The sequence below is a fragment of the Chiloscyllium plagiosum genome, unplaced genomic scaffold (assembly GCF_037043375.1).
Source record: "Chiloscyllium plagiosum isolate Xiang-an unplaced genomic scaffold, Cpla_swu_hap1 HiC_scaffold_43, whole genome shotgun sequence".
NCBI lineage: Eukaryota > Metazoa > Chordata > Chondrichthyes > Orectolobiformes > Hemiscylliidae > Chiloscyllium > Chiloscyllium plagiosum.
This window is the reverse complement of record NW_028270181.1, coordinates 33,776,744-33,786,117: the sequence shown is the minus strand read 5'-3', so window position 1 is coordinate 33,786,117 and position 9,374 is coordinate 33,776,744.

Sequence of the window (9,374 nt, the reverse complement as noted above, 5' to 3'; positions counted from 1 at the left end):
GGACACAATGTAGGATTTAACCTTAATCATTCAGCCTTCCTTGGATATAAGAATGCTGTCAGAGGACCTGAGGATTTTCAGTGCTCCACACTATTTATTAAAGGGAAGGGATAATTCTTAGATCTAGAGACATGTCAACTTCATATCCATACAACATTAGGGAAATCTTTGGAGTCCATAACCTGGGAAAAAATAAATTGTGCTTGGAATAATTATGCATTTATATGTAGCAGCAACAAAGATAAGTTCATGGGAAATCATATCTAAGAATTATTGAATAAATTGATGCAGAATCAGAGAGAGGGTCAATGATGATAGTAGAGTCGATGTTAAGTTTTTCTTAATCTTTAACGAAAGAGCCTTACTTCGGTTGTAGGTAAAGTGTTGGAAAAGGTTACAAAAGATAGAATTTATAATAATCTAGAAAGGAATAAATTGATTAGGGATAGTCAACACGGTTTTGTGAAGGGTAGGTCGTACCTCACAAATCTTATTGAGTTCTTTGAGAAGGTGATCAAACAGGTAGATGAGGGTAAAGCAGTTGATGTGGAGTATATGGATTTCAGTAAGGTGTTTGATAAGGTTCCCCACGGTAGGCTAATGCACAAAATGCAGGGGCATGGGATTGACGGTGATTTAGCGGATTGGATCAGAAATTGGCTAGCTGAAAGAAGACAGAGGGTGGTGGTTGATGGATAATATTCATCCTGGAGTTCAGTTACCAGTGGTGTACCACAAGGATCTGTTTTGGGCCCATTGTTGTTTGTTATTTTTATAAATGACCTGAATGAGAACATAGAAGGACGGGTTAGTAAATTTGCTGACGACATTCAGGTCAGTAGAGTTGTGGATAGTGACGAAGAATGTTATAGGTTACAAAGAGACATAGATAAGCTGCAGAGCTGGGCTGAGAGGGTGGCAAATAGAGTTTAGTGCGAAAAAATGTGAGGTGATTCAATTTGGAAGGAGTACCAGGAATACAGAGTACTGGCTAATGATAAGATTCTTGGTGGTGTAGATGAGCAGAGGGATCTCGGTGTCCAGGCACATAGATTCTTGAAAGTTGCCACCAAGATTGATAGGGTTGTTAAGAAGAGATATAATGTGTTGCTTTTATTGGTAGTGGGATTACCGGAATGTTGCTTGGGCTAGAGAGTTTCAGTTAGGAAGAGAGAATGGACAGACAGAGGTTGTTTTCCTTAGGGCAGAGGAGATTGAGAAGTGCATAGACATGGTTGACAGGAAGAAACTTTTCCTCTCAATCAAGAGGGGTCAATGACTGGGCTGCTGTAGTGATTGTAAAAAGGTCAGCCAGATGGACCTGATTAAAAATGAGTTCCCAGTTTGGGGCTATTCATCTGGTCCATTCAGGGTGTCAAGCTCACAGATAAAAATCTGTTTCTGACCCTCTGGAAGCTGTCTCTGACAAGGTTGAGCCAGAGTCAAAAACTTTGCACTTGTAAAGAAAAGGTGACTTGGTGATGGGATACTGCCCTTTGTGGAGTTATTTCAGTGGCAATGGGAGAAAAGCATGTTCCTGAAGAAACTCACTCACATTTGTGTCTTTGAAATGGGATAATAATTTCTTGCATGATGCCATTATTTGGAAAGTTTGGCCTGCTGCACCCAGTATTTGGAAAGAATATGTTATTTTTCCAGGGCAGACAACACTTAGGACATTTGAAAGCAATTAATAATTCTCCTGACAGTCTTTGGAGCTGCAGCCTTTTCTGTTATTAGAAACCTAACGTTCCTTGAGGCACCAGATACGAAAGACTTTCAAGAGTTGAATGATTTAGTTAAGGAATATTTTGACACCAATCCTCCTTTAATTTTGAGGTGTTATCATTTTTATTCAGCAATTCAAGAACCAGGTTAAGACAACTGGCAAAAGAATGTGACTTTGGTTTATCCTTTAATGAGATGCTGTTATGTGGGATTAATCATGCAAAAGTGCTTGCCAGCTAAAGTCCAACTGGACTTCAAACAAGAGCTACAATGCCTTTATCAGTGGAAATTGAGGCAAGTGGAGCATATGAGTTTCAGGGTATCCTGATGGAAGTGGACACCCTCGCCAGGCTGAATGAGCTTAGGGAACATCACTTGAATGCAGGCAATTGTGTCGCCTCCCTCAGAACAGATCCTGAACAGAGGGACTCTGGAATATTGCGTGCAATTCTGGTCTCCTTCCTACCAGAAACATGTTGTGAAACTTGAAAGGGTTCAGAGAAGATTTACAAGAATGTTGCCAGGGTTGGAGGATTTGAGCTATAGGGAGAGGCTGACAGGCTGGCACTCTATTCCCTGGAGCATCAGAGGCTGAGGGGTGACCTTATAGAGGTTAATAAAATCATGAGGGGCATGGAAAGGATAAATAGACAAAGTCATTTCCCTGGGTTCGGGGAATCCAGAATTACAGGGCATAGATTTAGGGTGAGAGAGGAAAGATATAAAAGAGACCTAAGTGGAATTTTTTCACTCAGAGGCTGGTACGTGTATGGAATGAGCTGCCAGAGGAAGCGGTGGAGGCTGGTACAATTGCAATATTTAAAAGGCATTTGGATGGGTATATGAATAGGAAGGATTTGGAGGGATATAGGCCAGGTGCTGACAATTGGGACTAAATTGGGTTGGGATATCTGGTTGGCATGGACGGGTTGGACCGAATAGTCTGTTTTCATGCTGTACAACTCTACGACTCTATGACTCGAGGTGGGCCCACAGCAAAACCCCAACACAAAGCTAAGCTTTGGCCAAACTGTTAATATTTTCTTCAGGCTGGTAAGTCATTGTAGTTGCACTTGTGTGCAGATTCTTGACAGCAAAAGAGAGACTAGACATAAACATAAAAGGAATAAGATAACTCGTTGGCCAGCATCCAGGAGAGTGCTCACTGTGGAACGTTCACCTGCATCTGGTTTGGAACAGTTAAATTGCTTTACAAGATCCAAATCAGAACCAGTCAAAATAAATGCTTGGTTAACTGGTCACCCAGCTGTAATGGAGGTCAATACTGGTGCAGCCATTTCAGTGATCCCAGAACCAGTCTTTAACTAAATTTGCACTGGATTCCAACCATTAAGTTTCCACAAGAGCTCAGCTGGACCGTGAACCTGTGCCAGGAAATGTTCACAAATTAAGTGTACAACTTCTGTTCCCATCTCCTATGAGAAGCAGGTGTTTCAGTTACCACTGAATATCGTAAAAGGGTCAGCCCCAAACTTTATGAGATGCAATTGTTTGAGAGAAATTCACCTGGTTTGGCTAAACACTTTCAGTTAGAAAATGGCTACCTGAGTGAAATGTTAATGAAATACCTGGAAGTCTTCTACAAATGTCTAGAAATTGATTAGCAAGGTTAGATCATATGGAATCTAGGGGGAGCCAGCCATCTCAATGCAAAATTGATTTGAAGGTAAGATACGGGGGTGGTGATTTCTCGGAATGTTGTTTTTCAGACTGGAGACCTGTGACCAGTATTTTGCCACAAAGATGATAGCAGGATCCATTGTTTTTTGTCATTTATACAAACAATTTGGATGTGAATATAGGAGGAATGGTTAGTAAGTTTGCAGATGACACCAAAATTGGTAGTATCATACACAGTGAAGAGAGTTATGTCAGATGGACTGATGGACCGAGGAATTGCAGATTGAGTTTAATTTAGATAAGTGTGAGGTGTTGCATTTTGTTAGGAAAATTAGGGCAGGGGTTATACATTTAATATCTCGTAATGGCATAATGGTATTATCATTGGGCTGTTAATACAGAGACTTAGATTAAGTGGGCAGTACGGTGGCACAGTGGTTAGCACTGCTGCCTCACAGTGCCAGAGACCCACGTTCAATTCCCACCTCAGGCGACTTTCTGTGTGGAGTTTGCACATTCTCCCCGTGTCTGCATAGGTTTGCTCCAACTTCCTCCCACAATCCAAAAATGTGCAGGTTAGGTGAATTGGCCGTAGTGTTAGGTGAAGGGGTAAATGTAGGGGAATGGGTCTGGGTGGGTGGCGGGTCGGTGTGGACTTGTTGGGCCGAAGGGCCTGTTTTTACACTGTAAGTAATCTAATCTTAATGGTAGGGTCATGGGGAATGTTGCCAAACAAAGAGATCTTGAGGTGTATGTTCATTGTTTCTTGAAAGTGGAGTCCCAGATATCTAAGATCATGAAGAAGGCATTTTGTATGCTTGTCTTTATTGGCCTGTGCATTGAGTATCGGAGTTGGAATGCGGCTGTACAGAACATTTGAAATATTGCATTCAGTTCTGGTATTGCTATAGGAAAGATGGTGTTAAACTTGAAAGGGCACAGAAAAGATTTACAAAGATTGGCAGGTTTGAGCTATTGGGAGAGGCTGAATAGGTTGGAGCTATTTTCCCTGGAATGCATGACTCTATGATTATGACTATCAGAGAAATCAAGGCCATCTTGAATTGGACCAGGTGGCAATTCCACAATTCTGCAAGGCCTGCCCAGAGCCCTCCAGGCAAAACTAGAGGCAGAAATCAGAAGGCTAGAAAGTGAAAGAATCATGAAACCAGTTCAATTTGTGAAATGGACAGCACCTGTCATTACGATTTTTGAAGCCTGACTGGTTGGTTCGCCTTTGTGAGGATTTCTTTTAAAAAAATGGTAAACTGCTTTTCTCAGCTGGATAAATATCCAATCCTCAGATAGAGGATTTATGCACAAAGCTGGCTGGGGGTCTGTCCATCATAAAGCTGGACAATGAGCCAGGCTTACGTGAAATTACGTTTAAACAAGGATTCCCAGACGTATACTACTAACACCCCTAAGGGTTTGTACCAATAATATAAGACTGTTGAGGGTTTGTATCAATGTACAAAACTGTAAGGGTTTGTACCAATATACGAGACTGTATGGGTATGTACCAAAAAACAAGACTGTACAAATATGTACCAATATACAAGACTGTAGGGGTGTGTACCAATGTACGAGACTGTAAGGGTTTGTACCATATACAAGATTGTGATTTGGGGAATTGTCAGCCTGTTCAACTTTTCAGCTGATGATGGAAAACATTTTGCAAGGTCTACCTCAGGTCGCCATTTATTTAGATGATGTGCTAATAACAGGGAAGACTAAGAAGGAACAATTAAAGGATGAGAACAGGGTCCTTAGATGTTTTTCTGAGGTCAGTGTATGCCTGATAAGGGAACACTGTGTGTTCCAAACCCCCCACCCGCCCCATCCCCACTCCCCAAAGTGATCTACTTGGGTTACAGAGTCAACAAGACTGGGTTACTCCCATTGGAAGATAAAATGAGGATGATCAAAGGTGTCCCAGCTCCCACATCTGTCCAGGAGCGTCGTTCATTTCTTAAGAAGTACATTATTATCAAATATTCATCCATAATCTGGCCTCCGTTCTAGCACCTTTGCATGAACTCCTAAAAAGGGGTCAGCCTTGGAGGTGGTCTTGCAGTTAGTTTTCAGGGAAGTGAAGAAACAGCAACCAACCTGTAAGGTGTTGGCACAGTATGATCCCAAGTGAGATCTGGTATTGACATGTGATGTACGGTATCAGATCAGTATTAGCTTTAAGGTGTCCCAATGGAGAGAAACGCTCAATAGCATATGCATCTTGGACTTTGGCTGTTGCAGAGCCTAAGTACGCCCAGATAGAGAAAGAAGGATTCGCAGTGAGAAATTATGTTTGGTGGCCAGGCTTGGATGCAGACATAGCTGCAGCAGTGGGACAGTGCCCAGAGTGCTAACAATGACAAATATTACAACCAGCAGTTCTCCACATCTGTGGGAATGGCCAGGTAAACCTTTGACTCTGCTGAACATCGATTAGGCAAGTCCTTTCAAACATTCAATGCTTTTAATAATTATTAGTCATCCACTTGAGAGGTTGGACATGCATAAAGTTGGATTGTCAAACACTGGGACGACCATAGAAAAACTGCATGCATATTTGTCAATACACAGACTCCCAGAAGTGTGGGTCACAGATAACACACCAATAGGTATTTCCGAATGTCAAATGGGATTCAACATATAAGGACAGCTCTATACCATCAATCATTCAATAGTCTGGGAGAAAGAACAGCCCAAACTTTAAAGTCAAGCTTGAAAAAACAGCCTACAACCTCATGAAATACCAAGCATTCATAGTTTTTATTTGGTTATAAGACCACACACATGGAACTTCGAAGACAGCACTGGTTGAGTTGCTTAAAGGAGAGAAGACTTGGCACTAAGTTAAATCCAGCATCTGCAGTCATTGTTTTTACTAAGTTAAATCTGATGTTCCTCGACCTGGTGGGAGGGTGAAGTGGCATCAAGAATGCCAGTTTCAGACCCAAGATTCCACCAAGTGAAAGAGGCAATTTACTAAGGGGATGAAGCTTGGTGTAAGAACCACAGAAATAACCCTTCATGGGTAAGAGGCACAGTCAGTGCAACAGTCCTAAACAAGCATGTGGACCATATGAAAGCCACCAACTCACAGACAGTATGGGAGCAAAATGTGTCCTGCTCCTTCGGACAGTCAGAAAGGCTGCTGGAGCCTGTGGGTTCACCCTTTCTGTCAAGTGTTGACAAGCCTTTGCCAGTGGAAGAAGAAACTGAAAGTATACCTTACCTCATGTGATCAGAGGCCTCCATTTTTGCAGCAACAGTGGGAGTGGTGAGAGGGAGGACCAGGGGGCTGCTGGGAAGATAAATTAATTCTTTAATAATTTATCTCATGAATAGGTGGAGTGCATGCTGAGCAGGGGCGGTCACAAGTCTGCTGAGTTAGTGAAATAATATATTTGGGCACTTGCTTTACCCGAAACGCTACTTAAGTAGTGACTCCCACCCATTCTCCATTTCTAACTGACAAAAGAGACTCTGTGCACCAATTTGTTAAGGTTACTAGTTTTTCAATAGTCTCCTTGGAAATTCAGAACAGTGGGAATAAATATTAGGGTAGTTGCATGCACTTCCTGTAAGATGTGGGAGGTTAGGGTCACCACTAGAGTCCCCACTGACTTCATCTGCAGGAAGTGCACCCAACTCCAGTTCTTGGAAACTACATTAGGGAATTAGAGTTGAAGTCGGATCATTTGGGAAGCTGAGGGGGTAATAGAGAAGAGTAGTCTCACCTCAGGTACAGGAAAAAGGTAGATGGGTTACAGTCAAGAGACAGAATGGGAACAGGTAGATTAGATTAGATTATATTACAGTGTGGAAACAGGCCCTTCGGCCCAACAAGTCCACACAAACCCGCCGAAGCGCAACCCACCCATACCCCTATATTTACCCATTACCTAACACTACGGGCAATTTAACATGGTCAATTCACCTGACCTGCACATCTTTGGATTGTGGGAGGAAACCGGAGCACCCGGAGGAAACCCACGCAGACACGGGGAGAATGTGCAAACTCCACACAGTCAGTCGCCTGAGGCGGGAATTGAACCCGGGTCCCAGGCGCTGTGAGGCAGCAGTGCTAACCACTGTGCCACCGTGCCGGGATCCCCTGTGGCCGTTCCCTCAATAATAAGTATACCATTTTGGATACTATTGGTGGTGGGATGACCTAGTGAGGAAAGCCACAGTGGCCAGGTCTCCGGCACTGAGCCTGGCTCTGTGGCTCAGAAGGGAAAGGGGGCAGAATAGAAAAGCGCTAGTGGTTGGAGACTTAATAGTTAGAGGAACGGACAAGAGATATGGTAGTCGCAAACGGGACTCTCAGTAAGTATGCTGCCTCCCAGGTGCTAGGGTCCAGGTTGTCTCTGATTGAATCTACAAGATTCTAAAGGGGGAAGGTGAGCAGCCAGAAGTCGTGGTGCACATTGGCACCAATGACATAGCCAGGAAAAAGGATGAGGATCTAAAAAGTGATTTCAGGGAGTCAGGTTGGAAGCTATAGAGCAGGACAAGCAGAGCACGAATCTCAAGATTACTACTGGTCCCACATGCTAATGAGGCAAAGAACATGGAGATTTGCGAGTGCACTTTGGGAGGTTTTAAACTAATTTGGCAGCGAGATGGGAACCAGAGCTACAGATCAGAGGAGAACAGGCAGAAATAGAATGGAGAGTGCCTGTCAGGGAGGATGCACAGTTGATTGGGCAAAGGGATGGGTTAGAATATGTCTGTTTGAATGCAAGGAGTGTCAGGAATAAGAGTGATGAACTTTGAGCATGAATCAGTACTTGGAACTACAATGTTGTGGCAATAACGGAGACATGGATTTCTCAGGGGCAGCAATGGTTGCTGGATATTCCAGGGTTTAGATCTTTTAAAAAGGTCAGGGAGGAGTGTTAAAAAGGAGAGGGAGTAGCATTATTAATTAGAGAGTGCTACACAGCTGCAGAAAAGGAGCTCATGAGGAGGGTTTGTTTACTGAGTCAGTATGGGCAGAAGTCAGTAACAGGAAAGGAGCAGTCACTTTATTGGTGTTTTCTATAGCAGCAGAGAGATGGAAGAACAGATTGGAAAGATGCAGATGTAACAGAGTTGTTGTTATGGGTGAATTCAACTTCCCCAATATTGTTTGGAACCTCTGTATTGAGGATGGTGTGGATGGTGCTGATTTTGTCAGTTGTGTCCTGGAGGGATTCCTGACTCAATATGTAGATAGGCCAACAAGAGAGAGGCCTATTAGATTTGGTGCTAGCCAACGGGCCAGGTCAGGTGTCAGATCTCTCAGTGGGAAAGCATTTCAGGGACAGTGACAACAACTGCCTCACCTTTACCATCGTCATGGAGCGGGATAGGAACAGACAGTATGGGAAGTTATTTAATTGGGGGAAAGGACATTGTATACTGTATTAAGACAGGAGCTGTGGAGTATAAATTGGGAGCAATTGTTCGACAGGAAATGCAAAACAGAAATGTAGAGGCTGTTTAAGGAGCACTTGCTATGAGTGTTGGATACCTTTTTCCCACTGAGACAGGCAATGAATGGTAAGATGAAGGAACCTTGGGTGACCAGAGAAGAAGGAAGCTTACTTAAGGTTGAGGAAGCAAGGCTCTGGCACAGCGATTGGCATGTGCAGATCATTCGGACAGTTTAGACGAAGTGTTATAGGGACATGTTAAAATAGAAAACTTGGTAAAAGAGATATGTGGGTGCACCAAAGAGTCGGAAAGGCAGATGGCTTATTGGCTTTGATTTCAAGGACACTAGTGTACAGGAATGAAGAAGCCTTGCTGCAGTTGTACAGACACCTCACCTGCTGTATTGTGTACTGTTCTGGTTTATAGACAAATGCACTTTCCAACCTTACTGCCCCCCTACTCCCAGCTGACCTCGGAGGTGGGCATTAAATCTCACTCTTTGACTCTAAAAGCACAAACTTTTGGGACAAAAGAAACGTCAACCATTTTTGTAAGTCTCATGTGCTCCATTAATT